The 15,838-nt window shown below is 37.7% G+C and overlaps 1 pseudogene; it reads right to left on the bottom strand.

The window, feature by feature from the left end:
* Nucleotides 1-12,931: 12,931 nt before the first annotated feature.
* LOC138171771 (uncharacterized) lies at nucleotides 12,932-14,116 on the bottom strand (annotated as a pseudogene).
* Between the last annotated feature and the right edge of the window lie 1,722 nt (nucleotides 14,117-15,838).

Below are 15,838 nucleotides of genomic sequence, written 5' to 3'. Positions count from 1 at the left end.
ATTAATTGCCTGTCAATGTCTCTGTCCCTTCCTTTAAGGTTCAACTTTGGAGCTACCTCCTACATGAAGCCTTCATTGTCGCCCTAGTTGAAAATGACATTTTTCTCCTCACATTTTTAATAGCACTTGACTTGCAGCTCACCTTGACACTTACCCCACTTATCCTTGCATTTTGGTTACTTGTATATGTCTTTTCCCTCATATTAGATTGTAAGCTTCTTAAATAAAAGCAAAAATCATTATAACAAGAGCTAACATTTTTATAGCACTTTAAGTGTGCAAAATGCTTTACAATATTATCTCCATTTATCCTCACAACAAACAACTCTATCCTCACAAAAAACTCTAAGAAGTCAATGCTGTTATTTCTCCCATATTCCAAATGAAAAAACTGAGGCATACAGAGGTCAAATGACGTTCCTAGGGTCACACTGCTAGTCTGAGGCTGGATTACAATTCAGGTCTTCCTCACTCTGAGTCCAAAGCTCTATCCACTGCATTTCCTAGCTGTCTAAGCAATCTGCACACACACACACACACACACACACACACACACACACACCCATACCCCCACACCTGTATATGTGTATATATACATATACATACATAAATACATATATACATATACATACACATCACTAGTAATACCCATAGTGTATCTTGTACCTACTAGGAGTTTAATAAATGCTTGTTGAATTGTATTGAATCAAATCCTTAGTGAAGAATCAGCATCATGCACCAGAATTTAAAATTGGTCATGGAGAGATAACTACATACAAAGTAAAGTTTCTAGATTTGGGGTAGAAAGATGTTCTGACATCCTGACAATTCTATAACATTTTTGTGAACACGCCCTTGAATTTCCATCTGGCTGTTTCAGGCCTAGTTTATTTTCTCCCAAACATTAAAAATCATTATTAGGAATGTAATTTACTGCCTTTTCAATGCATCTTGACCTCTTCAACAGACCTTAGGTACTAAAATGTAATTTATTAGGCAAATCCTAGCTGTCCAAAGAACAATTAATTCAAATGTCTATATACAGAACTGAACAGAGAATCTTCAAAATGTATATAACATAAATGTCTCAAAGTCAGAAAACTGAAAATTGCCTTAGGACTTCTTTGGAATCATCTTGTTCTCTCCTCCCCCTGAATCTCGTTTTTTTTTCTGGGCAAGGCAATGCAAAAACTGATAGAGAACAATTCTATTATGAACAATTAGAACTCTCATATATATTTTCCTAAATAGAAATTAAAATGGCTGAAGAGGTGGCTAAATCATGCTTGTAGACACACTGATAGATTGCTGTGGGGTCCTGGTGTGGCCTTTTATTTCATCTTTCTCCTCGCATATGGGCATAACTTCTTTGGTGCATCATAGTTTACATTCTAGAACTCCAAGCCAAGTGGTGCAAAGAGAACAACCTTCAGGTCAGTGTAATAGTTTACAACCTGTTACTTAAACTCGAAATGTTGAGTTGACAAGCTACTGTGGCATGTACTAGCTTTAATATAGCAATCTCCAAACATGGCAAGTTCCAAGTTCTTATAAGTGATTAAATATCACATATTCCAGAAACTCAGCTTTGTGGACATTACTTATAGTAATGCATGACAAGTAATATAGAGATATGTAATTCTGGGCATTAGAGACTTACTTAATTGGGAAGAGTTTTTTTTTTTAAACTGAGGGAGCTGGGGGCAGCTAGGTGGTGCAGTGAGTAAAAGTGCTGGCCCCAGAGTCAGGAGGACCTGAGTTTGGTTCCGGCCTCTGACACTTAACACAAAAACACTAGCCATGTAACCTTGGGCAAGTTACTTAACCCCATTTGCCCTCCAAAAGGCAATAGATAGATAGATAGATAGATAGATAGATAGATAGATAGATAGATAGATAGATAGATAGATAGATAGATAAACTGAGGGAGCTTAGTGTTATATCAAGACACAAAACTTTTAAAAGATGGTAAAGTTTCTGGAGTATCCAGGAAGTATTTTTGGATTCTCTGCTATCATATATCTATAATACTAAAACCCAAGATTTAAACCTGCCTTCCAGGAAATCCCCTAATTGGATTTCCCATACCCTGGTAACAGTGCCATAACTGGCACTGGAGCCTGTGGCTGTGGCATATGCCTACATCTGAGGGGGTATCCATTACTACCATTTTCCAGACATCCAGCCTTCATTGATTGGGCCTTATGCTGCCTTTTAGCTTCACCACCCCTCATGATGGTGTGGTTATGTGCTCACATCCTGGGCTTGCTTGCCATAGGGCTCTGAGATCTATGTTATCTTTCTCACTCCCATTCCAGTATTCTGGTATAAACACTCTGACTCTCAAGATTCCTGAATCAGTGCAGGATAAACTCAAGGGATTAACGGACAAATCCAAATATCTTTGCCAAATTCAGCATCTGAGTATCCTTCTTTCCCACCCAATTTTGTGATCTTAGATGGCCTCCTCCACTCTGGGTAGACATGTGTTGCTAATTAAAACAAAGACTAGAACTGGGTGGGGAGCAAGATCTTCTCCTGGGGAAAGCAAGGTAGGATTCAAATTAGGATTCAAGTGTATGTAAACCAGAGGTCAGGCAGGGTTGGGAACTTCAGGGTCTCTGGAGTGTTGAACCCCAAGGGACTGAGGTAAATAGAAATCCAGGTCCAAGAGTAGAGGTCCAAGCATGGTAGGTCCTAATCAGATCAGGAGACAAGATACAGGGAGGGCCAGTGAGCTAAGTGTTTGTCTTACTCAGCTTGTTTCCTCCACCCTACCACTTTTTCTCCTACACGAACACACAAGACTAATATTTTGGATTTTTATTGACATCATATGTGTAACTTGTACTCACCCTGAGTTGATGTGTTGAATCCAGTTGTGCTAGTTAAATTGTAGGTTTGAAAATTAGATGAGTCATTTGACTTCTCTGTGGCTCAACTTTCCCATTTGTAAAATGGGCACAATATATTTTACAGGAATACTGTAAGGATCAAATGAGAAAATGCAGGTGAAATAGTCCTATCCAATTAAAATTCCTATACAAATATAATTCGTAATCTTGCAAATGTGCCAGTTTTTCTATGAAAATGCAATGAGGAGATCCTAGAGATATCATAGATATCTTGGGTAGACTTTGGAAGTACAAATACAATTAAGCCTTTAGTATATATATAAATTTAAAAAGTGAACTATAGAAGAGAGGATCTATAATTCTCATATTAATTAGTGACAGTAAACCTGCTCAAACGTATAATTTTGAAGCTGGGCAGATACAAAACTGGCACAGGGAACAAGGGCTGTGCTCCAGATGTCAACCTCTGGAAGGACATGATTCAAACTTTGGGTAAGTCTCTTACCCTCTGTTTGTCTCAGTTTCTTCAGATGTAAAATGAAGCTAACAATAGCACCTACCTCACAGGGTTGTTGTGAGAGTCAAATAAGAAAATATTTGTAAAAAGTACTTAGCACAACCCCTGGTACATAGTAGGCAATATAAAAGCTCTTACTCTCTTCTTTTCCTTCCTTTTCAACCTGGATGGGGAATGGCGATCTTGATACCTTCCCAAAATCCATTGCCAGTTTTCTATCGATTTCTCTCCTAAGGGGTATGCTTTCCTCCCTCAACTAACCTGATCTTTCTCTTGGACCCCACAGTTACTTTCCTAGGGTCCTATGAAGGAAACTCCTTCCCCACTCACCTCCAACCTTCCACAAGTCACTCAGTCTTGGGACCCAAACCACACTGGATGCCAGACTCAGTGGCTGCAGCTGCTATCTACATTCCCATAGTAAATTCAGCCTTAACACTTCTTCCATCATTATCTTCCTCTAGTCTTCCTTTTCACTGTGTTCTCTGAAACCTTTTTCGTGGTGTAGGAGGATCACTAGATTTAAAAATAGAGAGCCTGTGTTCAAATCCTTGTTCTGCTGCTTTCCTTTGTGTGATCTTGGCAAAATTACTTTATCTTTTGGGGCTCCGGTTTCCTTATCTGTAAAATGTGGAAATAGATGACCTTTAAGGTTTCTTCTAATTCTAAGATCTTAGATATCTTAATCACACATCCCTTCTATTTTCTGCTGCACATTAAAATCCTGTTTTCTCTTGAAGACACAGAATCTCTTGGCACCCTCTCCAAGGCTTCTTGCTCCTATTTTTCTACTCCTTGATACATAGGTCTAGGACAGGGGTGGGAAACTTGTGGCCTGGAGGCCATATGTGGCCCTCTATGTCCTCAAGTGTGGCCCTTTGATTAAACTTCACTGAACAAATAGGAACCTGAGGCCTCGAGGCCATATGCACACCACATGTGACCTTGAGGCTGCAGGTTCCCTCCCCCTGGTCTAGGAGAAGGCATTGATCTGCTCTGTTTTCTAATGTCCCTTTCAGATACTCCCTCTCCCAGTGTCACTCAGCAACCCTATGTCCTCCTTTAAAGTTCAGTCCAGCCTCTCCAGAGTCTTGTTGCTGTCTTTTATGGACCTCTAAGTAAGTGGTATCAAACTCAAATAAAAATGGATCCCTGTGGGCCATATATCGACAGACTACAAATGAACATTTTCTATGTTCTATTATATTTTAATACATTTTGTCAACAATAACATTTTGATCTGGTTCACTGGGAAAAAGCTGTCCAGCTCATGATGGTGGTCAATGTTTGATATTTTTGTTCTACATCACTTTCTTTTATTCAATATCAGAACCTGACTCACAGTTTTCTTCTTCAAAATCCTTGGCCTCTTTGAATTCCCTGGCCTCTTAGTTCCTTAGCCTCCTCACCTTCTATGAAATTAACTTCTCCAATCTCCCTCAATCAAGCAATATATTAAAAAAATCCCATAAAGCTTCCCTATAAATCTGAAGGGGAGATGTAGCTTTCCCTGGGAACCCAATTAGCCAATGCAAATGGGAGTTTGGAAAAGAACCCTTAGAGCAGGGGTGGGAAACCTGTGGCCTTGAGGTCACATGTGACCCTCTAGGTCCTCAAGTGAGGCCTCAAAGGGGTCAATCTTGGGGACCTAGAGGGCCACATGTGGCTTCAAGGCTGCAGGTTCCCCATTCCAGCCTTAGAGTCTACAGGAGTTGAATGGATAATAGTATAGGTTCTTAATATCATCTTACTATGAAAACTTTCCAGGTGGGTTTTCTTAGAGATACATTTACATACATATATAATTATTTGTTGTATAAACAGTTACTGGACACTGAGATACATTGGTTCTCAATATAATCTCTGAGAGAGTATTTACTATATATGTAGTGGGTATAGTCTGTATGATAACCAGCACATTACAGGTAGCAGGTTAATTTAAATAGCCATAATTAGGTACTATTCAGGAAATCTCTCAGACCTTTTGAAAAAGTATAAAGGAACCCAATGGAAATGTGAGAAATGTTGATTTAAAGAAATAAAAGGATTTGTTTTTCCAGAAAAAAAAGTGATTTTGAAACCAAATGAATAGGAATCCAAGTGAAATGACATCACACAATAGGTGAATAAATGACTTGTAACACCCTTCTCCTTTTTGATTTCCTTCTTTTTTTTTTTTAAAGCAATTGGGGTTAAGTAACTTGCTCAAGGTTACATGGCCAGTTATTTTGTGTTATTTCAGCTAAGAATCTGAGGCCGGAACCGATCCCAGGTCTTCCGACTCCGGGGCCGGCGCTCTTACTCACTGAGCCACCTGGCTGCCCCGATTTCCTTCTTTTCTAAAAAAAAAAAAAAAGCAGAAATTGTTTCAGTTGTGACCTTTTTGGTTGGTCACTACTGGTAAACATTAGCTTATTTGACTTCTGCTTTTGTATGAAAATTGCAGGTCTATCACTTTCTTGTAGATAGGGAACTGTCATTTAAGGCTAACGTATATCCTTATGGGTTCCACACAGCACCAAAGGGAATTTTATTTACTTTTGCATATTTGGAAAAAAGCACTTATCCTGTATAGTGGTTTTGGATTAAATGTCAGAAGTTTTCACCAAAGCCTGGCCAATTCCAAAGGTGCAATTATGGTCTTAGATACTACACCCACCTCGTTGCTGGAGTGGAATGTCCTGCTATGAACAATGACTTCAAAATGATTTTTGAGTCAAGTAAAACAAAATTCATTTCAATTCACCTTAAGTAAATTCCAGGCACTGAGTGTTTTAGTACCAGTGTCTGAAAACTTACTTGACAAGAGGGCAGAGGTTACCAGGAGACTTTGGGGGCAGCTGCAGAATTCTTATTGAGGTTTTAAGCCAAGTCAGAGGTCTATGTCAGTGTGTTCTGTCAAGTTAAACCCTAGCTACATAGATGCATATGACCCAAAAGAAATGGAATAGGGAGACAGAGAGGAAGATAATGGACAGAGAGAGGTCAGAAACAATGGAAAATTATTTCCCTTGAGGCATCTGTTTGGGGTTTGAAGATACCTCAGAGAGCTCAGAGAGATGGAGACTTGGACCAAAAGAAGGAGCACACATTTTTAAGTGCTTTGGTCTTTAATTCCCTTATTTAGTTTTTGTTCATATTGAATGTTTCCTTTTCCTTCCTTCTAGTTTCTTCTAAATCCTAGTTTCAAATATTTTTCAATCTAATTATGGAAGACATAGGGTTGATTTTCAGTTTTATTACTTGTGTGGAGTTTGTTTCTACAGAGCTGCCCTCTGTAGTGTTGGACAAATTATTCTACCTGTATCAGTGACTCAGTATCTTTTAAATAAGGATACTGATTAGATCTGAAGTTCAAATCTTGTCTTAGGCACTTACTAGCTGTGTGACCCTAGGCAAATCATTCAAACTTTTCCAACCTCAGTTTCCTAATCTGTAAAATGAGGAATTGTACACAATTTACTCAAAGGTTTCATCCAACTCTAGATCTGTGATCTTATTAATAGGTGTACACTAAGGTTTCTTACAACTTTATTCTCTGATCTTAATGATTATTTCAACTTTAGAAGTTCTAGTCTTCCAATGTCCTTTTGTTTCTTTATGGGCTCCCCTTAAAGCTACGATTTCAATAAACAAAGGTACTTTGCCAATTTATGCTGTTATTATGTTTCATTTATTAACAAAACAGCAATCATTTCAATTTGCATCATGAAGTGTTTTAATTATGTTAAAATGATAAAAATAATTCCTGTTCACTTTGCTCAAATTCCGTGGCAGAAATAAATCCCATTGTGTTGAAAAATCAGTAAAATGATTGATTTTTTGGATTACATGATGACCAATAACAACAGCTTGCTTGGTTCCCATCCTCTGCTCATTTGTTTGGTGTTTTGGGCGCACAGTTTGCATGTGTGGATGCTTTTCTATACAGGAACTACATGGACATATTTTTCCAAATTCCTTGATTCAAGACTTTCTAGGAAAAACCATGATAGGTGGGAAAGTGGGGAAGGAGGAAAGCATGATTTCTCAGTTTTTAAGCTTAAGAGCCCTAACTTAAAGACAAAGTTGGTATTTGCCCTCCCAGCTGTCTTCTAGTTGAGGGATTCTATACTTGTACAAGAAAGCATTATCTTAGGTATTTTTTTTAAGTTTGAAAAATAAATCATTTTCATCAAGAGGCAATGAGCACCAAAGTAGTTAGTTTATGCTATTAATGCAAACTCATTGTTTTGTTCCATATTCTATCATCCTGTTCTATGAAAATAAGTGCCAAGTTGCCTATTGGTATCTATAATGTAAATGTTTATTTGTATCCAACCTAAGTCAAGATTTTTGGAACCTGATTTTTAACATTGATGAGACTGATATAAATTTTATCTGAAATAAACAAGCATGAAATGAAAGTAGTTTGTGATGTTAAAGGACCTGATCTCTCTGCCTCAAATCTCTTTCCATTCTAGTTTATTCACTCTACTCAGCTGTCAAATTAACCTTCCTAAAGATTCAGTAAAATTCTTATTTAATAAACTTCAATGGCTCTACCTTTTTAGTCTTCTTAGACCTTATACCCTTCCATATACTCCTCAATAAAATGGTATTAGACTCCTTGCTGTTACTTTCACAAGACTGTTAAAAGAAACCTAGGTTAGGGCCTTTCCCTAAACAATTAATGCAAACTCAGGAAGTAAGACAGAAGGAATTTATTAATACACCAAGACAACATATGCTAGTGGACTAGCCAGAATTTAATCTTCATTCTGCTTTTTCTAGACAAGAGTAAGCACTTTCCATATAGCAGAAAGACAATTTTGGTTGGTCCCTGTTTCAAATGGGTTAGCATTGTCTTAGCTCTTGATTGTTTCAGTAATTTATGACAAGATGGAATTGGGGGGCAGTGCAGGTAGGTGGCACAGTGGATAGAGTCTGGAGCCAGGAAGATTCATCTTCCTGATTTCAAATCTGGCCTCAGACACTTACTATCTGTGGGATCCTGGGCAAGTCACTTATGAGTGTTTGCCTCAGTTTCCTCATCTGTAAAGTGAACTGGAGAAGGAAATGCAAACCATTTTGGTATCTTTGCCAAGAAAACCCCAAATAAGGTCATGAAGTATTGAACAAGACTGAAAAATGATTAAAAAATAACAACAGTTCCTCCCTCATTTCAGTATCATGGGGAGATGGAATTAGTCAGCATGCATACCACCATCTTATATAACAGCCATGTACTCAGAGTTTTAAACAAGGTTTTAAATAGAGTCACCTAGATTGACTCAACACAAATAGCTGATTTCTCAGGCAACATTCTATTTCCTGAATCCATGCATTTCCCTTCCTTCATTCCTTTGTTCCTTTCTTCATTTGTTCTTTTATTCCTTTCTTCCTTCTTTCCTCTTGTTTCTGGGCCAGACAATCTCTATACAGCTGGTGTTCTATTTCTTTTGCTCAGTATTTATTGAGGCAAGTGTCCATCATTTCTGCCTGCTCATTGGAAAATCCAAATGACTCTCCTATAGGTAATAAGTTGTTGTGGTCAAGAGTCTTGATAGGGTCCTTCTTCAGGGTTATTTTCTAAACAGGCAAGTTGCCCAGTCTTTCTATAACTTTCTGGGTTACCTTTCCATTGATAAGCTAATTTGTGAGTCCTTTGAATGCCTGGGTTTTTCAACAGAACTCTGTCTTCTTGAGGATCTTGTCAATATACTTTAGCATCAAAACATCATTTGTTTCTGCCATATCTCTGAGCTTGACCCTTTGATAGGCCTTTCAGCTTCTCTTTCATATATATACATATATATATTTCTCTTTCATATATATGAAATATATTCATATATTTATTTCATATATATTCAAATATATATCAAATATATTCATATATTTCACTTTCATATATATTCAGCTGTACTGAATATAAATAATAGTGTCACTTCCTTTGTCTGATGCTCTAAAACATGTCAGTAGGTAAGCAGGGTTCTTTCCTCAATGTGAAGAGAAATACAGCATAAAACTTTCTAGAATAATGCCTAGTGGGGATTGTATGGGTAAAATAGAAATGACAAATGCTGAGTCTGATAGCTAGATGAAAGGTAAGATGGTAGATAGATAGATATCTTACTAAATTTTTCACCAACCTCAGCTTATCCTTACACATACCACAGACATGGTAAATCTGATCATTCAAGGCCATAGCTTCAAAAAAATATCATCTTCACATGTAGATGCATGAGGATCTATGTAATTTCTTCCTTGGGAAATGCAAAATTTTGCATGTAAAAATATATGCTATCTTCTTGCTATCATCTGTGCAATTGAGAGTGCTGTTTGAAGTCACAGGTTCTGAGTTCAAACTCTGGATCTGTAGTCAATCTCTCTGGGTCTCAGTTTCTTCATCTGTAAAATGCCCACTTGGCCTCAAAACTCCCTTCTATTTCTAGATCTATCATCCTTTTAATTTTAAGTGAAATATTACACTGGCCAGATTTTGCAGTTGTGGTTCAGAGGCTGAGACAGGTAAAATGGAATATATTTCAGATGTTAATTATTATTTTTCACATCCTCATTCACAGCTTTAATGCCACAAATTGAAAACAGAATGAAAGCGCTAAATACTTCAGAAGGATTTTTTTTGAAAATAGGACAAAAGTATAAAAAGTTAGATGAATCTTACAAAGTGAGATGTCAGGGTACCATAGCTCAGAGGCTTTTCACTGACAAAGTGATCCAATTGCACATTTCTCAGGGTTATCCTGACCCTATTCATGACCTTCAGTTACCACCAGCTCTGCTTCTTAGACTGGACTCCACCAGGTTTCCTAGAAAGCCTTATCACTAGGAAACTCATCATTCTCCAAAACTGCATCAGCTTTGATGCTCACACCTTATCAGTACTCATACTCTTATCAGTATGAGTACCTCAATTCTCACCATCTAGCTTTTGGCCAGTGCTTGCATGGACTCCAACTCCCAACCTTCTGGCATCTTATTCTCCTGACCTTTCTAAACTCACAAGGTCATAGCCACTTTCATTTCTCTTTCACCTAAAAGCAAGGAAAAAATAGACACAACAGAGACAGAAGCAATATTAGGGTCATGTGCTCATGTGGGTGGGAAGCTAAAGGCTCAACCCTCTCTCCTCTCTCAAAGGCTGATAGCATTCCTTGCCCCTGCTCTTGAATGTAGCTAGGGAGGAAAAGAGGATAAGCTAGACTTTTGATTTGGTCCAGCTGGTACCTATTGTATGTACCCCAGTTGTGGCTCAGGCCCCTGTCCCCAGTTAGTTTCTTCACCATGTGGTCAGCAGAACAAAATGGATTGAAATGAATTACTGAATGTATACATGTGCTTCAGATCATAGAGCACAGCCCTTCAATTCCATGTCATCATGCTTTATCAGAAGCATATTCTCTAGTTTCTTTCACATGGGGACTTCAACCAAGCAAGCATAGTGAGCATACTTACCAGCCCCGCAAGGAGGCCTGTACTCTCCAAGATGACTCCACTAACCAGACAATAAACAGGCACAAGTCTCTATGAAAATTAGATTCCTACATAGATCAACACTTACTAAGGAAAGAGGCAGGCCTTTTCTATTGCTTGTATTCCTCTTAATTGGAAAGGAGACAACCTGCTATACTGGAAAGATTTCTTGGGGGTAATGGCATTAGATGTTTACATAGTCTTTTGTTCCTTTGTTCCATAAATAGTCTTTTGTTCCTTTGTTCCATAAATAGTCTTTTGTTCCTTTCCTTCTTGTTATAAAAAAAATAGTTACACTTAGAACAGTGAAAACTTTTCAATTCTATGGTATTGTCTTGGGGTCAGGTATATATCTTAAAGATAGAATTATAAAGAATTTCTGATAATAGAAAGTGGATGTTTTTACTTCTAGTAGAGTTATTATCCAGTAAAGTCTCTTGTTTCTAAAAATCCTTAATTTACACAAGTTTTGCAACTTAACCATGGCAAAGAATTGTTAAGGTTTCCAGATGGTTGCATAGAGAAATGGGAAAAGGCTGATACACAATTTTTTTTTCCAAAAACAACCCATTTTTATAGCTTCTCTCAGGAGGAAGAATAAAGAATTCATTAAAAACCTTATTTTAAATCACTATCACAGTTTCTAAAATCCTCTTTGGGACCTTAAAACTTCACATTTGGCCTGAATATATGTATGGAATTTCTCCCTTCTTGGACATTTTCAGTGTATTTCCTTTAGCTGTTATTGAGTAGAATGAACATGAATCAAGTCCCCTACATCTGCTCCAAACTGTTGTCATTATTTAATGCCCAAATAACCCCAAGCAGAAGAGATGACTGCACAGTCAGTACAAAGTTCACTTGGTCTTGGGCATCTGGTTTCCCTTCTTGCTGAATCTGGAAATATAAGCTCACACAAGGAAATTAATCAGTAGTTTAGAGTGGGATCATTAAGTTCAATAATGAGGTTATTTGTGATTGAATTTTACCAAGCACCAGTTTTACCATGTTTATTTTCTACAGGTTTATCAAACACTACTTATGGGAATATATTTGGTTAAATAGCCATCTTATCAATTCTGTTACATTGACCTACTTCTCTGTTGCTTGGTACCAGACTGTTTTTATGATAGCTGTTTTGAATAGCTATATATATATATATATATGCTATAGATGTATAATTATGTAAATCTACATAGATGTGAATATTTGTATGTATATATCTACTTCTATGTTTATATCTATAAGTGTAGCTATAGCGTGTGTGTGTGTGTGTGTGTGTGTGTGTGTGTATTGTATCTGTTTAGGAGAATGTAAGCTTTTTGAAATCATGGGCTGTTTTTTTGTTTTGACTGTTTTAAAAATTTGTTTGTTTTCCTTTGTCTTTATACAAGCACCTAGCACATAGTAGGTGCTTAATAAATGCCTGCTGGAGATTGTATCTCCTGGAATTTCACAGTTATGGAAATGAGCAAAATGTACATCTGTGGTCATCTCCATGTGAAAAGATACATGCATAAGAGACAACGTAGCTAAGAAACTGGAGATGGCTAAATATATTATTCCTTTTGAGAATGAATGCTATTTGCAAGTATTCATGACTGTAAATTAGCAACTCAGGGCCCTGTTTGTGTGTATAATTTCTTCAGTCCTAATCAGAGCATACCTAAGCATTGCTGAAATGTGTGTGTGTGCGTGTGTGTGTGTGTGTGTGTGTGTGTGTATGTGTTTAGGTAGCACTGTGTCTATGGGAGTGTTGAAAATCAATCTACTATGTATTTCCAAAAACATAATAGTTAATTATCACATGAAGATTTTATAAATTGTTTGAATGTTTCCTTCTACCAAAACTAATTTTTCCCCCCACACAATAAAAATATAATAGAGAGACATAGTTTTATGGGGTGATTGTAAGGATGATCACCAACTGTTCCTGAATGTTCTCAATACTGAAGTCACTCTTCATTTTTTTTGAGTTGTGTAGCCCTTTATTAACAACTAAAATAGAAGGTATCTGTTGTACAACACAGGGAGTAGCTGACTATGCTGGAGATTTATTATATTCTAATACAGATCATTTATAAATGCAATTTTCATTATTAAAAAACTTTTACACTTTTTGGTTACAATTTGCAAAACTATTCTGAAAGCTGAATATATGTGTACAGGTTTTCAAAGAGTGCAAATTTAGGATATGGTAAATGCTTTACAGGTTGTATTTGAAGGACCATCTGCCACCATGACTTTACATCTGTTATCATTTTTTAAAATCATAAAACATTTTGAGGCCAGCTTTTCTTCCTTCCATTGTCCTAAACAAGAAAGCATTTTATAATGAGTTGAAATTAAGGAAGGACTACACCTAATTAATAGAAAAAAGTTCTATTAATTTTGAGGTTTCAGTATCCCCAAAGACCAGGAACTGTATCTTTGTAAGGGCTAGGCTGGGACCCCATTTAGAGAATGAGTATGTGCAGGTGATATCCCTGGGTATTCAGAACTTCAGTGCACTGTAAGTTCTCCAGCTGCATAACTCACTGAACTATTTTGCCAGTTTCTACACTGGCTTGACTGGGCATAATTCAAAAATGAAAAGCTCACATTCATTCCATTCTTCTGGAGCTCTGTGATAGCATTTAGTAACATCCCAATGGGATGTTTATCACATATTGTGTTATGGCATTTCTTCAAGTAATTACTAAAAGATACAGGATCTAGTTGTTCTATAATACACATGTCCATTTTATCTAGCTGTTCAATGGATCTATAAATCTCTCTCTGGGATTCATCATAGGAACTAAACCTTTGACACCAATGGCAGAAATCAGAAGAAACCACAAAGAGATTGCTAGGATCCTAGATATTTACTGAAGAATCTTCCAAATTCCTGTTATTTTGGCTAACTCAGAGCTCCCACCAATACAGGAATAATGGTAAACTCATCCTTATGGTTTTCCATGGCTTTAGCAGTACAAGGTAAATGCATTTCAATATTGTGTTCATCTTCATCTGTCTGCAGAGACATGCACTCAAACATTCCTGTCTTCCATAGCTTTCGATAAATCTTTTGATCAATATGAAGGTCATACAGAGATGTTCTATATATATCTACAATGGAAAGCACACATTGAGATAGGCACAAGTGATGGGAAGGCCCAAGGATGAATATTCTCCAGTTAATAGATGGATTCACTTGTTTGTAAGCAAGAGCGGCACAAGACCCACAGTAAGTATATCCTGCATGGGGGACAATAATGACTCTAGCAGGTCTTTTTGTGAATTGTACTTGGAAAAGCCAACCTTGTAAGTGTGCATTCAGTTGAGGACCCGAGGCTGTGTACCAGCTCTCAGCAGTGTGACTGGTTTCCCAGCAGACTACTCAGTTGGACATCTTGGAACCTGTGCCGCCTGTGGTGCACGAGGATGAAGGAGAGGGGCAGCAGGAGCGACTCAGGGAGGGGATGAGGCACCAGGGGACCCCCCCCCCCAGGAGGAGGAGGCTGCAGGGAGGGGATGGGCCGACCAAGGAGTAGGAGGGGGAGGAGGAGGAGGAGGAAAAGGAGCCTCCCCCTCAGAGGTCTATTTTTTTTTTAATTCCAAGATTTTCTAATCCACTGAATCCTTTGGTGAGCAGGTGAGAAGAAGCAATTAACCAACAGCAGGAGCTACCTAGTGGTCAGTCAGAGAAAAATCTACTAGTTTTATTTTTCCAGTAATGTAGGAAAGGAATAAAATGAGTTTTTATAAAATACTGAAATTTGGTAACTAAAGATCACCAGCTCACCCTGTAGTGATGTAAAAACTCGGGAGTAAATTCTGCTATCTGGAAAGAATCTTCTAAAGAACCTCAGAGATACCTTACTTGAATGGGGATCCCCTCTACCACACCCCCACAAAGTGGCTTTGTGCAGTCCAGGATTGCCTTCAGGAACAGGAAAATGACTCACACCTGAAACAGCTGATTCCATTTTTGAAAGATCATACTGTGAGGAAGCATCTCTTTACATCAAGCCTACACTTGCTTTCTGCACCATTTCCCCTGTTGCTCCTAGATCTGCCTCCTGGGTCAAGCAGAACAAGCCTAATTCATCTTCATTCATCTTCTAGGCATTTGCCCTTCAAATACTTAAACGCTGCACTCTTGCAAGCTCCTCCTGCCTCTTCTACTTTTTTTTTTAACTCTTCAAATAGCCCTAATTCTACCTCCTCAGTCCCTTCATTTGTCCTTATCTGGCAGAAGCTTGTACTCCTCATCTAGGCACACTCTGGTTTGTCAATGATCTTCCTAAAAGACAGTAACCAGAAATGCTTGCTATGCTTCAGGTCTTATCAGGGCTGAGGGCTGCACACGTCATGTTCACATTAGAAGGACACTGACAAACTTCATGAGTATGGGGGTGTTACGGCTGCCATGTCACACTCTTATTGCACATTTACTTCTTGTCCATGTTAGCAACCAGATCTTTGCCCATGTGACTTATTCAGGAGAATTTTATCTACTGTAGTATTGCAGCTGATTATTGTAAACAAGTATTAATACCCAATAAATTTTTTTTAGTAAGTAGATTTTAATCATTTGGCCTGATCTTTTTGAACCCTAACTCTGTTAATCAACGTATTCACTTTCCTTTTTTGCTTGTGTCATTTATAAATTTGATAACTACAACAAATAAGTCTTCCTAAAAGGCATTGCTAAAAACTGTTGAACAACACGTGACCAAGAACATGCTTTTGGGACTCTTTTGTAGAGCCTTCCCATCTGCACATTTTGTATCTATTCATTTCACCAGTTACAAATACTCTTAACTATATTTCCACCTAGCCCACATATCTCTGTTTTCCTGTTATGTTACTATAAGAAACTGTCAAATATTTTGCATTGGGATCTCTGGTTTACCATTTTTATAAAGCATACGTTATGCACACACATATAGACAATTTAAAGCCATGGGCTTTATTGACAGCTCTTTTCTTCATTATTGTCTTGACT

Source organism: Petaurus breviceps, unplaced genomic scaffold (genome assembly GCF_028583685.1).
Source record: "Petaurus breviceps papuanus isolate PSGF00001 unplaced genomic scaffold, PetGlider_PUasm1.0 47, whole genome shotgun sequence".
Lineage (NCBI taxonomy): Eukaryota > Metazoa > Chordata > Mammalia > Diprotodontia > Petauridae > Petaurus > Petaurus breviceps.
Note: the sequence above shows the minus strand (reverse complement) of the source record. Positions and strands in the feature narration are given on the sequence as shown.